Genomic DNA, 21,901 nt, shown 5'->3' on the forward strand with positions numbered 1-21,901 from the left:
GGTTTCTCTCCAGTGTGAATTCTCTGATGGAGACTGAGGATGATTTCCAGAGGAAGTCTTCCTACACTCTTGACATTCGAGGCTTCTCTCAGTGTGAATTCTCTGATGCTAAGGTGAGGCCTTCCTGGAAAAAGCTTCACACCCTTCACATTCATAGCATTTCTCTCCAGTGTGAGTCCTCTCATGTAGAACAAGAACTGACTTACCGGAGAACACTTTCTGCACTCCTGACATTCATAGGATTTCTCCCTTGTATGAGTTCTCTGATGGACACTAAAGCAGGTTTCCGCCTGAAGTTTTCTTACACACCTGACACGGGTAGCGCTTCACTCCCGTTGAGACTGTGGATGTAAAGTGAGGCAGTCTTCCATGAGTAAGTTTTCACATAATCGTTAGAGCCAAACAACTTCACTGCAGTGAGATTTCTCTGGTATCCCCTCTGTAAGGAAATCTCAGCGGTGCCCTACACTCATCAGGTTGATCGTCTGCTTGTGTTTTCTGATGTTCAGTCAGAACAGAGGTTTAGAGGCCGCTTCACCATATCTCTTATATCCCAAATTATTCTTTCCTAACTGGGTACTCACACGGATAGGTGTGAAATGTTTTCTGAGACTGGCCCCACTTTCATAACATTTCTGCTGCTCATGTTCAACATACCTACGAGGATTCAAATGCACTGGAGTCATCTCCGCAGCTCTCCCCTTTTCATTACAACTGCAGCGAGTCTGTTCCTCCTTGGGTTCTGTCTCGGACAACGAAAGTTGCCTCATCACGGGTGTCCCTGCACTCATTGCATTTACGGACAATCCCTTCCAGAAGGGCTCCTCTAGGTGTAAATACTGTTTCTTCACTCACGACTTTTCCTTGTTCACGAAATTCAAAAGGCTGTTGAAAGTTCTGAATCACCTGGTGACTAAGGTGCTCAGGATACTTGATGGTTCCCTCATTCTACTAAAGACCTCCTCGTTCTCTCAGCATGCCCTTCATGAGCTCCAGGATCATCATGTCCTATGTATAGTAAGTTCTCAGCATCATCGCTGAATTGTTTTCATTTTGATACTATGGTTCAAACAATGAGTTGAGTGCAAATTGTTTTTTTCATAGTCAGTTCTCTCGTTGGATGGTATTGCTGCTGGTGGTTAGAACTTGCCACATGTCTGCCCTGATTTGCAGGCTGTCCTGAGTCAGGTGATCCACAGTATGGACATCTAAAGTGAGATAAAAATGACCATGTCTCTAAAAGGAAGCATTCTGAGTGAATACTACTCTGCGGCACAAGTTCCTATATTAAACATAATTTACAGGTATTGATTTTCTGATTCATGCTTTTTGCCCGTAGTAAATTATGGGAGAATAGATTTTTTGGTATTTTTACTTTAGCATAGGAGATCTGGGGTGTAGGCCAGAGGTGCAGGAGTGGGGTGCTGTAGGGGAGTGTGGAGAGTGTGTTGACCAGAACAGGAGGACTGACTGAAATACACTGTTGAGGGGAGCAGCGGGTGAGACAGGAGAGATTTGCTGTGCCAAAGTCGGTGAAACTTCACTGTGGATCAAACTCAGGCCATCATGTGAGAGCTAAGAGACTTACTCCCTAGGCCTCCAGGGAGGCCGCAATTAACAGATTTTCTAATGCCAAACCAGGATAACAAAGCAGTTAAACTATTTCACAATGGTTTTATAAATCATAATATTTGTATATATAGTCTTTTAACTAGAGTTGTCGATTTCAACCAGAAGCATTTCACCCAACATAGATCCTACACACTTTCTTTATTAGACTGACCCTGTGCAGCTCTGCGGGTACTTTCTGAATAACCAAGCCCTACAGAGGCCATGATTTCCCAGAAACCTGGACTGAGAGACCCAGTCATTGCCAGGCACTTTAAGCAAGAAGCCTGCTGAGACACAGGACTCTGCTTCTCCATTTCCTTAGTTCTTCTTTTGACCCGGCCGGGCCACGGTCACCTGCAGAGGTTCTCAGAGGCATGTGCTTCCCACCACGGCAGAGACCAGTCAGTTCATATTTAATATCATATCACATAAGGCTCAGAATCCTAATACATGCAGCAAACTCCGCCTCATCAGTGTGTCCCACGTTCCTGCTAAGCGATAGGAAAAAAGTTCTGCATCCATCCTGTGCTATCAGTGTTAAAGTCTTTTCCACATCCTTCTGAGAGCAACATCCTGGTGTTCTCACCGCACTCCTGGAACCTGTGTTTCTGCTTTGTTCATAGCAGCTCCAGTTTCTATGTTGTGTGTGACTCTCAGCTACATCACACTGTCGTCATTCCTTTACTTTCCTCCCAATGATTCCCACGAGAAGGTGGAATTGCACAGGTCACACTGCTCCCAAGGTATGAGCCCCCAACCTAAAACTCTTGGTTCCCATGGCTTTAGAAACACCACCTCAGGCCACCCTCCCATGTCACAGAACATTCCTTCCAACGCTGAACAATTCTGGGTCCTCCTCAGACTCACAATTACTATGAGGGCGGTCACAAGGCTTGCCCCGGAACACTATCATGTTCTAAATAACTCTCCAGTCAACGCCCCTCTATCCTTTTGAGTTAGTCACTCGTCCAATAGCAATACATAGCCTCTATCCCAGACTGCAGGGAACTGTAGATATGACATGTCAGTGCAAGCCATTCACCTCACCTGAGCTCTGAAGAAAAGAATTAATCTCTATGATGCATATGGAGCACACAACAAAAACAACATCTCCACTTTGTTTCACTCATGCTGGTCAAACATCCTCTGTGGCTTTACCTCTCTATTATAAATGTATTTATTACATATTCTTTCCTCACAGAGTGTATAGCTTCAGAATGTAAAGATCATTTCTGTGAGTACTGTTGTTCTCCCTGTCATAGAAATTTATTCTGGCTAAATTCCCATAAACATACGGAAAGAATAAAAAAATTCCTCAACAGGTACCTAAAGAAAACAGTCTATGAGAATACACTGAGAGAGAGAATAGAGATACGTGATTACTGCAGAATAATCCCCATGTATCAGGGACTGCATACTGGCTTAAGAACATAGACAACCATCATTAAAAGAGCAGGACGAAATTCACAAGAGAGTAATATTTGGGAACTGAATAAAGAATCAGTTTGATATATGCAGACACACTCTCAAGGTTGGACACTGGAAAAGCACCTCCCAGCCTCCTCCCAGCCTCTCCTCCTCCCGGCCTGGCAAGCACTGACGACCTGAGTGGTCCTGGTTTGGGGATCATCCACAGTCCAAACTGTAATCCCTGCTCCGACCTGATGCTCTCCTTAGGATCGGTAACACAGTGTCCTGTGATGAGAAACAGTGTTGGTCTTCATCAAGTTCAACTTCAGTCTTTGAAAAGTAACAAATGCAGTGTGACGAGCTGTGCAAAAGAGGCCAATCTGAATCTTTCCAAATGAAAACCGAAAAACCCACAATGTACACTGCCTGCCATGTTCAACCTCACACAACACTCAGTTTCATAAGCAAGTGCACACTTATCGGTGCAGAAGACAGCATTGCACTAGAGTGTTACACTGGAGCTTCCTCACCTAGGGACACCAGGTGATTGCAGGTATCCAGCATCACATCCCAGTACAGGGTCCTCTGAGCTTCACTCAGGTACCGCCACTCCTGCCACATGAAGTTCACAGCCACATCTTCAAATGACACCGTCCCTTCTGAGAGAACATTTCTCATCTCAGGGCCGGCAGCCTGGGTCAGACAGAGCAAGTTCAAACACATCTTATTTTGTGGGTCTTCGGTCCTGTATAGAATTCGTAGTTGAAAGAGCCTCACCTCTACATTCACCCATTTGGTCCTACAACTAGAACTATAGCTTACCTTAATATTTGGAAGTGTCTATGATTCTAAGAATAAAAAGATGAAAAAAATTTGTTCCTTGAGGAGCCGATAGCCTGGCTGGCAGGTGTAACAGACACACCCGGAATCATGTGCTAAATGAGCTTCATAACAAATAAAAGCATGTGCAACTTTGTGTCAATATTTTACTCCTGTGACCTCAAAGCCTGGTATCTCCAACTCACAGTAAACAAAAAGTGAACCCGAAACCAGAATGTTCAAGCAATGAGGTGGCAAAAATCACAGGTAAGAGATGTTCAACTACAAGCAAGTATAAACCAGAGATGCACTATGGGGGGTGGAGGGATTAGGGTCAAAATAAGGGGGTGGGATGTATGGGGACTATAACCAAGATGAAAATGCATACCTTGTGCAGAAATAAAAAATGATGTAAAATATATATAAAATAAAATTTTAAGAAAAGATGTTCAGCTGACGAGTCAGAAGACGACAGAACAGGTCATCTCTTCTAAAATGGAAGGACAAAGGGGAGGAGAACTCGGTAATAACTTGGTGGCTGAGGTACGAGGAATGTTTTCCTAATATGGGCTGGTAGACACTGGAATTCCACACACAACTGGACATGTGTCTGATAGATCAGGAAGTCTATGAAAACAGAAATTTGGGAATCAGGGCCTCCCTGGTGACACAAGGTTTAAGTCTCAGCACTATGAAGCTATCGGCAGCTGCTGCAGCACAAATTTGATCCCCAACCAGGGAGCTATCCACAAGGCACAGCAGATAACTCCTGTCTCCCCACTGCTCCCCTCAGCAGAGTATTTCAGTCAGTCTGCCTGTTCTGTTCCCCACTCTGTCTCTGGTGAATCCTCTCATCACCTGCACCTGTGGCTTACACCCGAACGTTTATATGCATACATAAAATAAATATTAAAGAAATGAATTTGGGAATCTTCAAGATATTATTGATAGTTTTCATCACCGTAGGGGAGAACATGGTGACCAGAACAAAAGGTATCAAAAGAAGAGGAAAAACAACTAGAAGAGACAAATATTTCTTTTGGAGAAAGGAAAAAGTAGATCATAGCAATGAAAGAGTTTTGAAAAATAAGATATGCGGTATAAGAAAACAAACATCTTAAGAAATCGGTAAATTTATTCCATCATGTCCTTTCCTGTGTAGTAAATCCTGTGCACCTCCACATACATATAGAACAGGAACCCTTTAAAAAATTTTTTTTTCCATTTGTATTAGCTAAAAAAGGATTCAGAGGATTTTTCCTCAACACAAAACAAGTCCTTGACACAGCCACAGGCGACATCAACATTCCCAGTGAGAGAAAGACTAACAAAGATGCTCAGTGTCCCCTATTCACAATGGGTTCTGGTGACGCTACGTAACAACAAAAAAGACAACATACATAGAAATGGTCATAACTAGTTATAATTCATTCTTGGAAAACTAATGAAAGCCAAAGTAAAGCGACTCTGGAAAGGAAAACCCAGTGAGCAGACTATAACACACACCCGTGTTCACACACACAGGAGCTCCTGTATGTTGCCAGTGAAATGACGAAACAGTAAGCAATGCATGTAGCGGAACCAAGGGTAGAGACTCGCTGGAATAAAGAAACCCGGAGGGTTAAACAATGAATTAAACAAATGGAAAGACACAACAGCATCCAGGACACGATGAGCATGCTGCACTGACAGCAGCTCTCGCAAGGTAACACGGCACATCCCAGTTCTAGGAAAACAAAAATACATTTATTTACAGGTTCATTGATTAAAACACTAATACGAGAAATAAAACAACAGCAGAGAGAAGGTGGATGGCTCATTTCTGTGCACAGAAACTCACGGGGACCTCCCAGCAGGAGTAGGCTCAGGATGCCATAAAAGGGCCGTATGACGAAATGGGACAATACAATCTCCTTGCGCTTTCGACCCTGTTCAAAATGGAAATGTGCAGCGATGAGTAAAGGACTGGAATACACAGCTCTGCAAATCACATACCCAAGTGGGTCCTAACACATGAACGTGCTCAATACGACCAGTCACGAAGGAAAAATGAATGATAAGTACAAGAGATGAGATTTTACATCTGCTGGGATTGCAATGATTTAAAAAGAAAGAAAAGAACAAGTACTGGCAAAAATCGGGACCTGGCTCCCTTGCGCACTGTTGGGGCAAACATAAATGATGCAGCCAGGAGGGAAGACAGGAAGGTGATTCTTGGGAAAAGGGAACTCAGAATGACAGGAGGACCCACCCCAACCCCGGGGTGTTCACCAATAGCAGGGACAGCAGGGACGGGCAGAGACGTTTGCTCACCTACGGTCACTGCACCACCAGTCATTACAGCCCAAAGCAAAATCAACCCAAGCCCCAGGTGATGGATTAATGGATAAATAAGACTGGAAAATACACATAAGAGATTATTAATGAGCCTCACAATGGAACTAAACAATGACACACACTACAATATGAATGCACTCCTGCACGATACCTATGAAATGACAAAACAGTTATCAATGCAATAAAATAATAGATTCGCCAAGAAAACAAGGTGTAATAAGACTCCATTCATACAGGTCTGAGTTGTCAAACTCTTGAAAACAGTAAATGATGGACACATGGGCTGAGGGACAGAGCAGTTGGGAGCGAGTGTTTAATGAGTACAGTATTTTATTACTGGAAAATGAAAAAATCTGGAAGGTGGTGATGGCTGTATAACACTGGCAGATACTAAAAGCCAAAGAACACCACATGCAATTAACAGTGAAAGGACACTTTTTATTTTACATTTAAATAAAGGGTCAGGGGCTTTCCTGGTGGCTCAAAGGTAAAGACACTACCTATGGAGCTGTCCTGCAGCATGAGTTCAATCCCCAGCCAGAGAGCTACCCACATGGCGTGGCAGACCTCTCCTGATTTGCCCACTGCTCACCTCAGCAGTGTATATCAATAGATTCGCCTGTTTTGCTCCCCAATCTGTCTCTGGTGAATCCTCCCCCCTCCCACACCTCTGGCCCATACCCCAGTTTTTGTATGCATAAATAAGTTCGTCTTTTAAAAAAATGAATGAATGAATGAATGGAGGGCCACATTTACTAGGAAAGGGAGAAAAAGAAGCAAGTCACGCTGGACAGAAGAGCAGCCACTGCTGCTCCCCACAGTGCAAAGGTTTATAAAATGAAACACTTGCATGGTCACAGGTGACAGAAGAGCTGGTAAAATTAGGTTGCAAAATATATTCATTCTATCAATATTCTATTAACATCTATCAAAATTAAAAAAAAATTACCATTAACCGTAACTTCACCAAGAATCATACGTATGACAAATGCAAGCACACCTACTATACTCCAGACTCGATGACAGAAACCTGAAGCTCTTCATTAAAAACTACATTGAGCATCACTGACATAAACTCCCGACAACCAAAGGTCAAATGATGAACATCTGGGCTACCTGGTTTTACTCAGCAAGTGTCTGTGTCATGACCCTTGTTCAATCATGTCCCACTGACCCCTGAGTACATTCTCCCCCTGAACTCTGAGGTGTCACCACACCCTGGCCAGTTGGAGGCAGAAAAGGGAGCAGCCTCATCACTGAGAAATTGCATCCATCAGGTTTGGCCAAGAATGAAAACTGTAATGTGAAAGAAAGTGAACACACACACACACTTGCACGCACGCACGGCGGTGCTGTTGTTAGTAACCATTAAGATATCAGGTAATATTGAAGAGTAACTTGCATTGGGTGAGACTAAACTCTGGAACAGAGAAATCCCTTTCTGGTGGCGGGAGACCTGGGCTGAGAAGGATCTAATTCCACACAGGAGGGCACAACACAGAATGAGGTTTGCATGTTGCATGAGCTGCAGTTGCTATCGGGACGGCTACAAGCACAGTCAGGTGGGAGCCGAGCCTGTGGTACTAGGCCTGGGCAGGAGGCCCACGCTCAAGTGTAACTGGCAGAAATGGCAAAACACAGTTGACTGACTCACTCAGGAGAAGTGCAGACTGAAGACGGGAGACCAGATCGGAACACAGGGACTAGCTACATTCAGGAGCACAAGATACTCAAGCATTCAGGGACACAGAAAAGAAATCATCAGAGAGACCATGACAGAAGCAAACACAAAGAAATTTGCATCTTCCAAAACACTGAAGACGGAGGAAAACTCACCAACACATACGATGAGGTCAACGCTTCCCTGATACTCACCCCAAAAAAGACAGCATAAAAGGGAAAAATAGACCAACACCACCAAAGAACAGAGAAGCGAAAATCCTCAACAAATTCCAACTGACTTAATACAGCAACATGGAGTCTCCCTGGTGAAGCAAGGAGTTAAGTCAAAGCACTATGAAGCTATCCACAGCCCCTGCAGCATGAGATCGATCCCTAGCCAGGGAACTCACCCACACAGCACACCTGACCTCTCCTGTCTCCTTGCTGTTCCCCTTAGTTGTGTAATTCACCAGATCTGCCTGTTTTGTTCCCCGCTCTGGCTCCAGTCACTCCTCTCACCCGCCACATGTCTGGCCTGTACCCCAGCTCTTATATGGATAAATAAATCAATCTATAAAATCCCAAATGGAATAAATATTTGGTGATGTACTTGACAGAAAATATAGGGACACACTAAGGACAGTTGCCCCAAAGTGCACTAGGGAACACAACCCCAACACCCAGGGAAACAAAAGCAAAAATCAACAAGTGGGACACCACTAAACCTAAAAGCTTTCACACCTTAAAAGAAACCAGCCCCAAAACTGAAAGGCAGTCTACAGAACAGAAAAAGAATCTGCATGCCACACGTGACAAGGGGTTCATTCCAAAATTTATAACATCCCCAAACAATGCGAGATATCAACTGATGACTCAATTAAAAATGGACAAAGGGGAGCCTCCCTGGTGACACAAGGGGTTGGGACACAGCCTATGAAGCTCTCCACACCCTCTGCAGGGCGAGTTCGATCCCTGGCCGGCAGGGAGCAACCTGCATGGCGCAGCAGGCCTCTCCTGACTCCCCACTGCTCCCCTCAGCAGTGTGTTTCAGTAAGTCTGCCTGTTCTGCTCCCCACTCTGTCTCTGGCGAATCCTCTCACCCTCTGCACCTCTCACCTGTACCCCAGTTCTTGTATGCATAAATGAATAAATCTTAATTAGAAAATGGACAAAGGAACTATATACACTCTTCTCTAGAGAGGGAATTCTGACATCCTACAGACAATAGGAATGTTCACCTTAACTTATTTTAAGAGAAATGTAAATTAAAAGCACACTTAGATGCCACCTCACCCCTTGAGAAGGCCCAAATGAAAACGAATGGATTTATACAAAACGGGGGGTGAGGGGTGAGAATTTTATGGGGACTATAACGAAGATGTAAATAATTACACTGTGCAAAAATGAAAATGATGTAAAAATATGTAAAATAGTATTTAAAAAAGTGAAACACTAAAAAAAAAATATGGAATGAACAACGCTGGAGAGGGCGCAGAGAAAAGGGAGCTCTCACCCACGGCTGGTGACCATGACAGTCGCAACAGACCCTGTGGATGAGAGTGCAGAGGTTTCTTAAGGAAATAAAAACGGAAATTCCATGTAATCTGGATACTTCTACACATTATCCTCACGGGAAAACTCAAATTCAAAAAGATTTATCCCATCCGTGAGCAGAGCAGCTGTGTTTCCAACTGCCCAGTCATGGCCCAATCTACATCCCTTTGGCAGAGGCAGGGCAGGAAGGGTGGAGCATACGCAGGGGAGCACTGCAGGTCTGTGAGGAAGGAGCAAAGGGTCACACTGAGGATAAAATGGGTGGGCAAGGAGGTTATATTTTGTTTTTTTTTTTTTTTTTTTAAAGATTTATATATTTATGCATAGAGGAGCTGGGGTACAGGCCGGAGGTGTGGGGGAAGAAGGTGAGAGGATTCACCAGAGACAGAGCAGGGAACAGAACAGGCAGATAGACTGAAATACACTGCCGAGGGATGCAGCAGGCCAGTCAGGTCTGCTGCGCCATGTGGGTAGCTCCCTGGCTGGCCGGGGGATGGAACTTGTGCTGAACATACTACAGACAGCCCAATCAGTTGCATCTCAACCCCTTGTGCCAACAGGGAGGCCCTGGGAGGTGCTATTCTTGAGTGAAATAAGCCAAAAAGTAAAGACACATATGAGATGGCTTCACTCATCTGTGGAAAATAAATACCCAAAAAATATTTACAGCCAAAATACTTGAATAAAACTTGAACAGGGTCATTTGAAGGTAAAGATGACCACCAGAGGGAACAGGGGAATGGGTGGAGAAGTTAGGAAGGGAGGCAGACGGGGGATGGGCCAGGGTGGTTTGCTACAGGGGGAAACTAGGGGTAGGGCAAGACCCATTAGGATTGTAGGAAAAAACTGGCAACTATTTCAGCAGAAGGCTTTTAGTGCTACACATGTCAATGACAGATCGAGGAGGGAAAATAAGTAAAAGAATAAGAAAAAAAATATAAGAAGCTTTAAAACAATTAAAAAAAAATGAAATTTCCCAGAGGTCACACACGGTGTTCTCAAACATGGCAGGAACTTTTGGGGAGTGTAACTGGACTGGAGAGCAACTTAGGGTGTAGTGAGTGTCACTAGAAATGCATTCAGACCACACCAAGGAGAAATGCGCAGGAGCAGTGGAAACAACGGCCTGAAAAAAGGACTCTGAAGAGTCTACTGGGCACCTTCGGTTTGCAGGCCACCTGAGAGAAAGGCAGGGGCAGGTATGTAAGGATCCCCCATTGGACTCAACGGCACACATGCCAAGACTGATGCCTGCATGAAAGTCTCCGAGAGTTGTGTAGGACACAGTATATGATTTTAGCTACTGCACAGAAACCTTAAAAATTCAGTTGGGGCCTCCTGGGGGGCGCAAGGGGTTGAGCGTTGGGTTGTGAAGCTGCCCGCAGCATCTGCAGCACCAGTTCGATTACCAGCGAGGGTCCCACATGGCGCGCAGACCTCTCCTGCCGCCTGCTGCTCCCCTCAGCAGTGTACTTCGGTCCTTCTGCCTGCTCTGCTCCCCGCTCTGGCTCTGGTGAATTCGCTCACCCTCCCGCGCTTCTGACTGTACCCAGTGCATGTATAAATAAATAAACCAATCTTGAAAAAAAAAATTAGTTGTCCTTTTTAAAAGACATGTGGCTCCTTCACCCCCATTCTGCACTCAGGTCCTCAGGCCCCATCCTCCCCCTCCTCCCTCACCCCGCACCTGACCAGCGCAGAGCTGGGAAGTGTTTCTGTCCAGCGGGGTGAAGAGCCACAGTCCACACCTTCAGCGTCATCAACCGCGACCCAGGTACAGACTCTGACTCTGCGCTGCGTGAGCACCAGGGCAGAGCCCCATCTTCACACATGCTGGACATGTGAAGTGCCTGGATCTACGCCACACCTTTCTCTGGTGAGGAATGTGTCCCTGGAGAAAACTATGTTTCTAATTTACGTGTCCGTTGACGAACTCACATAAAGTCAATGCACCCGGAGCTGAAGCAAATACGTCACTCACCAGAGACTGGTCCATTGTTGCTGCTCTCACAGAGGCATGAGGGCTCTGGAGGCGGCGCTGGGAGGGGCGATGGGGTCCAGCACAGAGGACGGAGGCAGCTGCACGGGGTCCTGGAGTCTCCTGTCCAGAGCCCGCCACACGCTGCCTGGAGACACCAGAGAGTCACTGCGGGTGACGGCCGTGTGACACTTCTAGCAGGGGCAGGAGAGGCCCGCGAGTCCATGAGCGGCAGAAGCTGGGTTCACGGTTCACCATAACTTAACAAAAGGTGACACTGCCCACTGCCTCATCAACAGTCACGCCAAGAACAACCGTCTCAAAGCTGATGAGTCACTTCAGAGTGTGGACACGACTTCCAATGAGAGGACGCCCCAAACGCATTATTCTGCCAGGACACCCCGGCAGTGGCTCCGCGCCCATCCCGCCCTCCTCTCCGTGGACACCCCGACAGCGACGTGGTCCCCCGAGTGCACACATCCAGGCAGGAGGCCGGAATGCAGCAGCCAGCAGGACGCCGCCTGGGGGCGGCAACGCAAAGCGTACCCGGAAATTCAGACAACAAGCCTCTAAGGCCCCAGGAACTGCCCACCCCTCCCCCCGCCCTGCCAACCCAATTTCCAGCCGACCTCCCTGCCCCCACAGGGGCCCCCTCCCCCTGGCAACCCGCGCGACTTCACCCGCCCACCTTGGGTCCGCGAATCCCGCCCCGGGCGCAATAACCCCCCGCCAGAAACGCCGCCTGGCTCTCCCCTCCCTCTCCGCCCGACTTCTGGGGGCCAGAGGAGTCAGCGCGCATGCGCACAGGCGGACCCGCGCTTCCCCAGGGCCCCCGCCTTGGGAACCCCGTGCCCCGCCCCGGGAAGACCCCGGGCAGCGTCCGGGGTCAGGGCCGGGCGGCCGCGCCGGGGACACCCCGGAAAGGCCGGGACGTTCTCCCCAACGCCCTGCCCCGCCCCCCCACGCGCTCCGGGGGAATCGGCTCCAAAGCGCCCGACTCCACGCGGCCGGGGCCCCCGCTCGCCCGCGCCCCCGCTCCCCAACCCCCGGCGTCTCCGCTCACCCGAGCCCGGCCTCCCGGGACAAAACCGCGCTCACCTCGGGGCGCCCCAGCGCTCGCGGAGGCGCCAGAACGTTCGGGCGGACGGGGGCGGGGCCGCGCCTGCGCAGATCGCAGAAGCCCCGCCCAGAAACCTCCGCGGGAACCACGGGGGCTGGAGACTACATTTCCCACAACCCCTTGCGCAGCCCGTCAGGCCGTCGTTGGGGTGGGGTTGCGGCCTGGAAGTGGGAGGAGTGGAGGTTGAGGAGAACCGGCAGGTGGGCGAGGCCTGTGAAAACTGCGGGGCCCATAACGGGTTCAGGGCTCTGAGGGAAGAGAGCTCAACAGGGCCGCCCTGGGGCTGAAGGGGTTAAGCACCGCGCTGACTGACAAGCTATCTGCCCCCTCCACAGCAGGGAGCCTCCCACAGGGCATGGCCGACCTCTCCCTTCTTGCCCACTGCTCCCCTCAGTAGTGTATTTCAGTCAGTCGGCCTGTTCTATGCCCCACTCTGTCTCTGGTGAATCTCTCTCTCTCTCTCTCTCTCTCTCTCTCTCTCACACACACACACACACACACACACACACACACACACACACCCCTTTGGCCTGCACGCCAGCTCTTGTATGAATAAATTTTAAAAATATACATAAGAAGTTCACATATAGTCTAAATAAGACATTCAGATACCAAGACACATTTCATCAAAACCAACATTCAGGTATTTAAGAAGCATCTTGACCTTCTGATATCTGGATCACAGAGTCGGTGTTCAACATAAAGATGCTTTGCTTAGCTAATGTGAATGCACAAGAATTCTACGCTGTTATGAAAAGCTCACCTGCTCTTTCATCACATGCTTGTGAAGATTTCTTTTGGCAACAACGTCCAATAATATTCATGGCTCCATTACTACCATGAAGAAACATGAGGATATTAATAAACTGTTAGTGTATTCCCATGAATGTGAAAATGATGAAATGAGTTGAACTTCAGCACGTTTCCGTGTGTAACTTTTATGCCCACAATAAAGTCCACGACTCCTCTGGGTGATTTAGATCAACCTTTTCAGTCAGACACAAACAGCATATCCATTTAGATTTTCTTCATCCATGATACATGACACCATTGTAAATGTACCCAAGCAATTAAGATGTAAAGAAACTCATAATCTGGAGAGGATCCCTTGGATGTTTGACACACGAAAGTCAAATACATGACTCCAACTACATACCAGGAGAAAGCCATAGAGTGAAGTGATTTAGGGCTGAATTATATTCATCAGGTCTCTTCACAATATCTTAAATATGGTTGATAAAAAAAAAGGACAAAGAAAATATACAGGGCCCCAAACCATCATCTTGAACTCTTATTTATTTTTTTAAAGATTGATTTTATTTATTTATGCATACAAGAACAGAGGGGTAGGCCAGAAGTGTATGGGGTGAGAGGATTCCCCAAAGACAGAGTGCAGAGCAGAACAAGCAGATTGACTGAAACACACTGCTGAGGGGAACAGCAGATAAGTCAAGAGAGGTCTGCTGTTTCATGTGGTCAGCTCCCTGGCCAGGGACCAAACGATAGCTTCATAGTGCTGTGACTTAACCCTCTGCACCACCAGAAAGGCCCTCAGACTTTTCAGTTATGCTAGTATTTAGTGTTTTAATGTTGGCTTATGTTCCATAACAATTTTATGACTTAAGGAATGTAAAGTGTTTCTCACTTCCTGCTGTATTGCAATATCTTAATATGAATCTAAATTTCATTATAAATTACTTAATCATATATTCACTTCTTTCAAGTTTCCAGTATGAAAATCTGGTGGCTTCAAAATTCATATTTGGACAAACCACTCATCACTTTCCATTTACAGTTTCTCTTGGTTTGCACTCTCTGATGTTTAGGATGATCTGACTTCTGGTTAATCACTTTGACACTCTGGTTAAACTTCTGGACTTCTGGTTAAAGACACCAAAGTTGGGACCTCACTGGTGGCACAAGGGGTTAAGACACAACCTTTGTAGCTATATGCAGCCACTGCAGTACGAGTTGGATTCCAGGTCAGGGAGCTACCCACATGGTGCAGCAGACCCCTCCTGTCTCGCCTGCTGCTCCCCTCAGCAGTGTATTTCATTCAATCGGCCTGTTCTGTTCCCCACCTTGCCTCTGATGAATCCTATCACACACACCCACCTCTGGCAGATACCCCAGTTCTTGTATGCATAATAAAATAAATCTTGAAAAAAAGAGACTAAAGTAAAAAAAAAAAAATTGACTTCACAATTTTAACATTTCTCTCTGATGTGAATTCTCTAATGTAGAGTAACACTTGACTTGCGGTGAAAGGCTTTGCCACATTCTTCACATTTGTAAAGTTTCTCCCCAGTATGAATTCTCTGATGTTGACTTAAATGTGATGGATGGTAGAAGGCTTTGCCTACATTCTTCACATCTCGAAGGTTTCTCCCCTGTATGAATTCTATGTTGTCAAGTAAGACATGACTTATTGTTAAAGGCTTTGCCACATCCTTCACAATTGTAAGGTTTCCCCTCAGTATGAATTCTGTGATGCTAAGATAGTTAAAGGCTGACAGTTGGTTAAAGGCTTTCCCACATTCCTCACATCTGTAAGGTTTCTTCCCAGTATGAACTCTCTGATGTCAGGAAAGGTGACACAGCACAGGAAGGTGTTACCACAATCAGGACGTGTGTAGGCTTTTCTCCAGCATGAATCGTTAGATGGCTAGTCAGCTGTGGATGCCAATACAAAACTTTACCATGCTCGTCACACTTGTGAGGTTTCTCTCTGTGATGTTCAGTAAGTCTTGGGCCCCATTTGGTAGCTTTGCCATATCCTTTACAATTGTAGAGTTTCTCATGAAGTACATGATGCTGGAAAAGTATTGAGGACTCCTCAATATGATCCTGTGTAGATTTTTCATCTTCCTTTCTAATTCTCTGATGTTGAGAATGACATGACTGAAAGTTTAAATCTATCCCACATTGACAGTGTTTTGAATAATCATTTGCATTATGGACTAGGGGACTTCCCATATGTTCCAACATTCTTCTCAGAGATTGTGTCTTGTTAAAAATGTCACATGGATCTTTGCTAACAGAAACATATTTATCTCTACCTGCAACAAATGTAAAATGGAGTTTTACACAGCATGGTTTACACACAGGATCACTTTGTACATATGTGTTATGCATAATTGTCCCATATTGGGAATCTTCATTGCAACAACTGTTGTGCCCTTCACATGTCTCTTGACATGTCTGGTCTATCAATAATTGTAAATTCTCAAAAGTGCCAATTCCATCTCCTCCCGATCCCACATTTAGCAACAAATCTTCTGTGCCTGACTGTGGCATGGAGACATGGTTGTCTTGAGAAGACAGGGCAGGAAGACAATGAGGAATAACTACCCCACGCACAGCACTCAAGACAAAATACTTTAAATATTTAAGACATAAAATCAATACCATATAAAGATGCCCGACATGATATTTGGATAGCAACACACATGCTTATGAATAGGTAACGTCCTTAGGGAAAGGTAAATACATAGCAAATACTGATATAACCCTATAGTAAAAATATCGTTTCTGCTTCAGAATTTGGAAATATGGCACACAAAAAAAAAATCATAGATTCATGTTATAGAATACAAATATCATGAGATATAATTTGTGATGTCAGTAGGGGTAGAAATGTTAGAGTGGAGTTTTGGTATGCGGCTGAATTTACATGGTTTTCAGGTTTTCACTTTAGAAAAGACTGTCATAACTATTCAACAGGCTATGGAATGCCCATGAGAAAAAAGATACCGTAAAATACATGGGAAATAAATAAAAACAGAGACTGATGTTACATGTACATAGGTTGGATGACAATTCTTTACAATGTTTGTAAATAATATTACAAACCATTATACCTCCATTAACATCAAAATGTGTGAAAGTGGAGGGAAATCAACAACAAGAAAGGAGAGAGGATTTAAAGCATAAAAGAAAAGGTCAAAAAATTTACAGTGATGCAGTAGGTTGGAAATGGGGTATAAAATGGCTGAGAATACTGCATCCACAGTGGTGCAGCGGTTGAGCGCTGGGTCGCAAAGATGCCTGCAGCCTCTGCAGTGCTGGTTAGATCTCCGGCCACCAGTGAGGGTCTCACATGTTGCACAGACCTCTCATGCCGCCCAATGCTCCCCTCAGCAGTGTACTTAGTCAGTCTGCTTGTTCTGTTCTCTGCTCTGGTTCTGGTGAATTCTCTTACCCTCCCGTGCTTCTGACTGCACCCCATGCTTGAATAAATAATAAATAAATCTTAAAAAAAATTTAAAAAATAAAATGACTGAGAATAGAGGAACCATTCTTTAATAAAGTTAACGCCTCCCTTTCAGTAATACTTTGGTGTAAATAAAAGTCCACAATACAATGGCAAATGTGTCTGAATTAATTAAAAATAACACCAATTCAATCTTACCTATATGACACTCAACAGAGCCTTCAGTGCACTATGTGGAATGTAAGGATGGAACTAGATTCTATGAAGACTAATCATGAAAATGGAGCCGTGTGGATCACTCTAATTATATTATCTGAGTATAAAGCATCACAGAATGAAAAGAATGACCCCAGAAAATAACAGAAAACTACCTGTATTGAGAAGTCATTTTAATATTACCTATACACTAAGATGAGGTCCTGAATGTGTGCCACAAAGACAGAACTCAAAGCAGAAGATGAAAACAAATAAAATCAAGGAGAGGTTCAAGCCCCAATTGCAATTGGAAGGAAAATAATGTTATAAATTCAGGAATCAGAGTTGACAAACGGGTGAAAAATAATTTGAAAAGAAAGATGTGGTATATAGAAAAGATGAAATACTACTGAGCTATGAAAAATGATACATCTGGCCATGTGCAACAACAACAATGGAATGCTGGGGGAGGATTATGCTCAGTGAAAAGAATCAGAAGGAAAAAGACTTACTGGATGAATACACTCCTATTGGGACTTTGGAAAAACAAGGCAAATAAACTGACAATACAAACCAAAATAAACCCTAGGAATAGGACTGCAGAATGAGGGTACAAAGAGGGAAGGACAGTGGGTGTGGGAACAAAAGTGGCAGGGGATTCAAAGATTTATGGAGAAGCCCACAATGCACTGGTGGTGGGTATGGTGGTGACAGACATCTGGGGATATGATAATCTATTCCCTGAATCACGAAGAGTGAGGTAAACCCATGATTCCTTGATTCCAAAAAAACTAAGCAATACTGAGAAAACATTGCAACAAAGCAAACTCCCTGAAACTTGTGATTCAGAAAACAATACTAAGAGGTAAATTTAAAGCATTAAACAATTACACTAGCAATAAGAGAGATCTCAGTTGAGCAATGTAAATTCACACCTCCAGGAATTAGAAAAAGAACAATTTTAGCTCCATATTGGCAGAAAGGAGGACATTGAAAAAAAATAAGAAATACATAAATAGAACATTATGACCAAAAAGCCAGTGCTTCTCTATGAAAGGAAGTCTGGATTTTGAAAGATCAACAAAATGGACAAAACCTAAGTTCAATTAAGTAAGAAGGAAAGACAGAGGACTCAAGTGTCAGAGAGGAGACACCCCCAGGTAGAGCAATACTAAGACTTCTCTTCACATCCCAGGGCTCCATTTTTCTGCTATAACAAGATGACCAGCTCGGGCGTAGACACAGCAAGATCTGTTTATTAGGACAGGTGATATGAGATGGCCTGAAGATTCTCAAATTCCCAATACAGTATTGTGTTCAGTAGAGGGGACAGTATAAAAGGTTCTGGAAAAGGATTACTGCAAATACTTTTTCTGACAGCATCTTTACCAGAAATCATTGAAATTTTCATATCCTAAGAACCATTTCTACACCTCTGAGTCCTAGCAATGTTATAGAGAAGCTGGGATTTTGCTTGTAGCAATAACGCTTAAGTCACATATTTTCTTGAATGAGCACTCATACAGAGAGCAGGTTGCAGATCATCCTAAGACAGGAGAAATTTAAGCCATGATGAAACATCATGAGACTTTCCAACAAACCCACACTGTTTTTCTTTAAAATAGGGACCTAAAAGTATACGACAATCCTGGGCATCCCTGGAGCACATCCACATGCGGTACAGGAAACACTGAGGGCAGATGAGGAAATCTAGAGGGATATTCTCCCCACCCAAGGACACCAGATTTCTGTAGGTCTCTAGCACCACGTCCCTGTACAATTTCAACTGCAGGCCCTCGTGCTCCTTGTGTGAGAATTTGATGGCCACATCTCTGAAGGTCAAGGGTTCCTGAAATCAATTACACAGTTACTACATGGCCACCAGCAGAACTCTAAATAGGGCACAAGGTGAAAAGAGAGTTGTGAGGGGCCCCATGGTGGCACAAGGGGTTAAGTCTCAGCACTATGAAGCTATGGACAAGTTTAAGGACAAGCTATGGACAAGTTTAAGCTATGGGCAAGCTTAAGGACAAGTTTGATCCCTGGCCAGGGAACTGACTCACATGGCGCAGCAGACCTCTCCTGTCTCGTCCGCTGCTCCCCTCAGCAGTTTATTTCGGTAGATCTGCCTGTTCTCCCAACTCTGTCTCTGGTGAATCCTCTCACCCTCAAGAACCCTCACCTTTGGCCCATACCTCACAAATTTATATATAAGTAAATAAAATAAATCTTTAAAATAAAGGGGGAGACCTGGTTCTGAGAAAGAATGCCCTTATGCAGTGACATCCATGTTTACACAGCAACAGTCTAATGCACGCACTGAGCCCAGAGGATCACATATGCCCACAAAACCACCGTGGACAGTGACATCAAATCTGACCCAGGGCACATATCTGTACAACAAGGAGGCAGGACAATTGGAAACTCATAGCAGAAACGGAGATGAAAGACTGAAAGGAAATTGTAGGTAATGATCAAATACTAAGCAAAGCAACAACAACAAAAATGATCATTTTTACAGATTTTTTTTTATTTATGCATACAACAACTGGGGTATAGGTCAGAGGTGCGGGAGGTAAGAGGAGTCACCAGAGAGACAAAGTGGAGCACAGAACAGGCAGACTGACCAAAGTACACTGCTGAGGGGAGTAGCGGATGAGACACAAGAGGTCTGCTGCGCAATGTGGGCAGCCTCCTGGCCTGCCAGGGATCAAACTCGTGCTGCAGAGGCTGCGGATAGCTTCACAGCGCTGTGCTTAGCCTTTGCCCCACCAGGGAGACCCCGTTCCCACAGCATTCATTAGAATCATGTATGAACCAGATATAATTCTCTGAGCTTTTAATATATTTATCTTTTATGTGACCATTTCCTCAAACACCCACGATATTACAGACCAGGGTTTTCCCTACAGATCTGAGGTAAAATGAATCAAAGAGGACCCTAAATGAATGAGCACAGCAGGTTTTATAGCCAACAAGAATGGTTTGGTTGAAAAAGGGAAAGACACAGGACATAGTATATAATGTTACGTTTCAATTAATAAAAATGGGACCATATACACACTACATGGATGAATGTAGTCTTGTCAACAAATTCAAGATTATTCAAATACTATGAAGGAATCCGAGCTGTGGGTGATACTGTGTGCATACTTCAAAACCACTATGTAGACATACAATGTGGAATCCATTAGAATAAAAGCTACTGTTTTTGAGTGTAATTTCTCAAAAAAAATGTTACATTATATAGGTTCAACTATTTTAAAATTTTACTACAATTCAATACATGGTAACATTTTTGGTTCATTTCTCTGGAAGTATAAACAAGCCATGAGAGAGAACGTGTGTGAAATGACTGGCATTTCCATTGACATTCACACCAAAAGGAATGAAATAACTGTGACTGTATCATTCAAGTGAAAGCAGGAGGTGAGGGACCTGAACCCTGAAAATTAAAAAAAAAACTCTATTAAAGGAAATAAAAGACACAGAGAAATACAAAGATGTCCCATCGTCCTAGGTGGGGAGAATTAACATCATAAATGTCTTTATTGTCTAGAGCAATTTACAAACTTATGCAATACCTACCAAATACCAAGGACGTTTTTTATAAGGAAATAGAACAATCCCCACATTTAAATGAACCCACAGAAGGTCCCAAATAGCAAAAAATCTTGGGAGAAAAGAAGAAAATGTAAGTAATCATATTTCCTGACATTATTTTACTGGAACAAAACCAGAATCGAAGAGCAATGGAAGGCAACTAAAAATCCAGAGAGCAAATGATATAAATATGAAGAGTTCAATCTTGGACAAAGGAGCTAAAATCATACAATTAAGACAAGACAGCCTCTTTAATAAATAATACTGGGATGGGCCCCCTGGTGCCATAGGGGTTAAGAGTCAGTGCTATCACGGCTATTCCAGGCCAGAGAGCTGACCCACATGTGGCACAGCCGACCTCACCTTTCCCTCTCACTGATTCCCTGAGCAGTGTATTTCAGTGGATCTACCTGTTCTGCTCCGTGTTTCTGGCAAATCTTCTCAAACCCTGAACATCTGGTCTACACCCCAGTTCTTCTATGCATAAATAAATAAATGCATATTTTAAAAAAAATGGTGCAGGGAAACATGAATAATGACTTACAAAAAATAAGAACCAAGACCCATTCAAAACTCCATACAGGGCCTCCCTGGTAGCACAACATATGAAGGTATCCATAGCCACTGCTGCATGAGTTCAATCCCCACGTAGTGAGCTACCCATATGGTGAAGCAGACCTCTCCTGACTCACCCGCTGTTCCCCTCACCAGTGTATTTCAGTCAGTATGCCTGTTCTGTTCCTCACTCTGTCCCTGGTTGTGATACATATTGAATCCTCTCACCCCCCACACATCCGGCCTGTACCCCAGATCTTGTATGCATAAATAAATAAATCTTTAAAAGAAAAACTCCATACAGAAAACTAATTCAAAATGGATTAAAAGTTTGGACATAAGAGCCCAAAGCATGAAGCACTGAAAGAAAATAAAAGGGTACACTACGGGACAGCTGCTGCAAAATGTACGAGGGAACACAACCCCAACACCAAGGGAAACAAAAGCAAGTTTCACAAGTGGGACAACACCAAATCTAAAAGCTTTTAGAACTCAAAAGAAACCAGCACAGAAACAGAAATGCATCCTATAGAATAGAACACATGCAACACATCTGGCAATGGGTTCATTCCAAAATTTGTAATGTTCCCACCCAGTGCGAAAAACCAACCAATGAGTCAATTGAAAAGGGCAAAGGAAATAAACACTTTGCTAAAGAGGAAATTCTAAGGTCCAACAGACATAGGAATGTTCACCTTAATTTATTGTAAGAGAAATGTCAAAACCACACTGAGATGCCACCTCAACACTTGAGAATGGTCCAAATAAAAAAGAGTGAAATGAACAACGCTGGAGAGGGTGCAGAGAAAAGGGAGCTCTCACCCATGGCTGGTGGCCATGAGAG

The sequence above is a fragment of the Talpa occidentalis genome, unplaced genomic scaffold (assembly GCF_014898055.3).
Source record: "Talpa occidentalis isolate TD23 unplaced genomic scaffold, MPIMG_talOcc4v2.1 talOcc4.18, whole genome shotgun sequence".
NCBI lineage: Eukaryota > Metazoa > Chordata > Mammalia > Eulipotyphla > Talpidae > Talpa > Talpa occidentalis.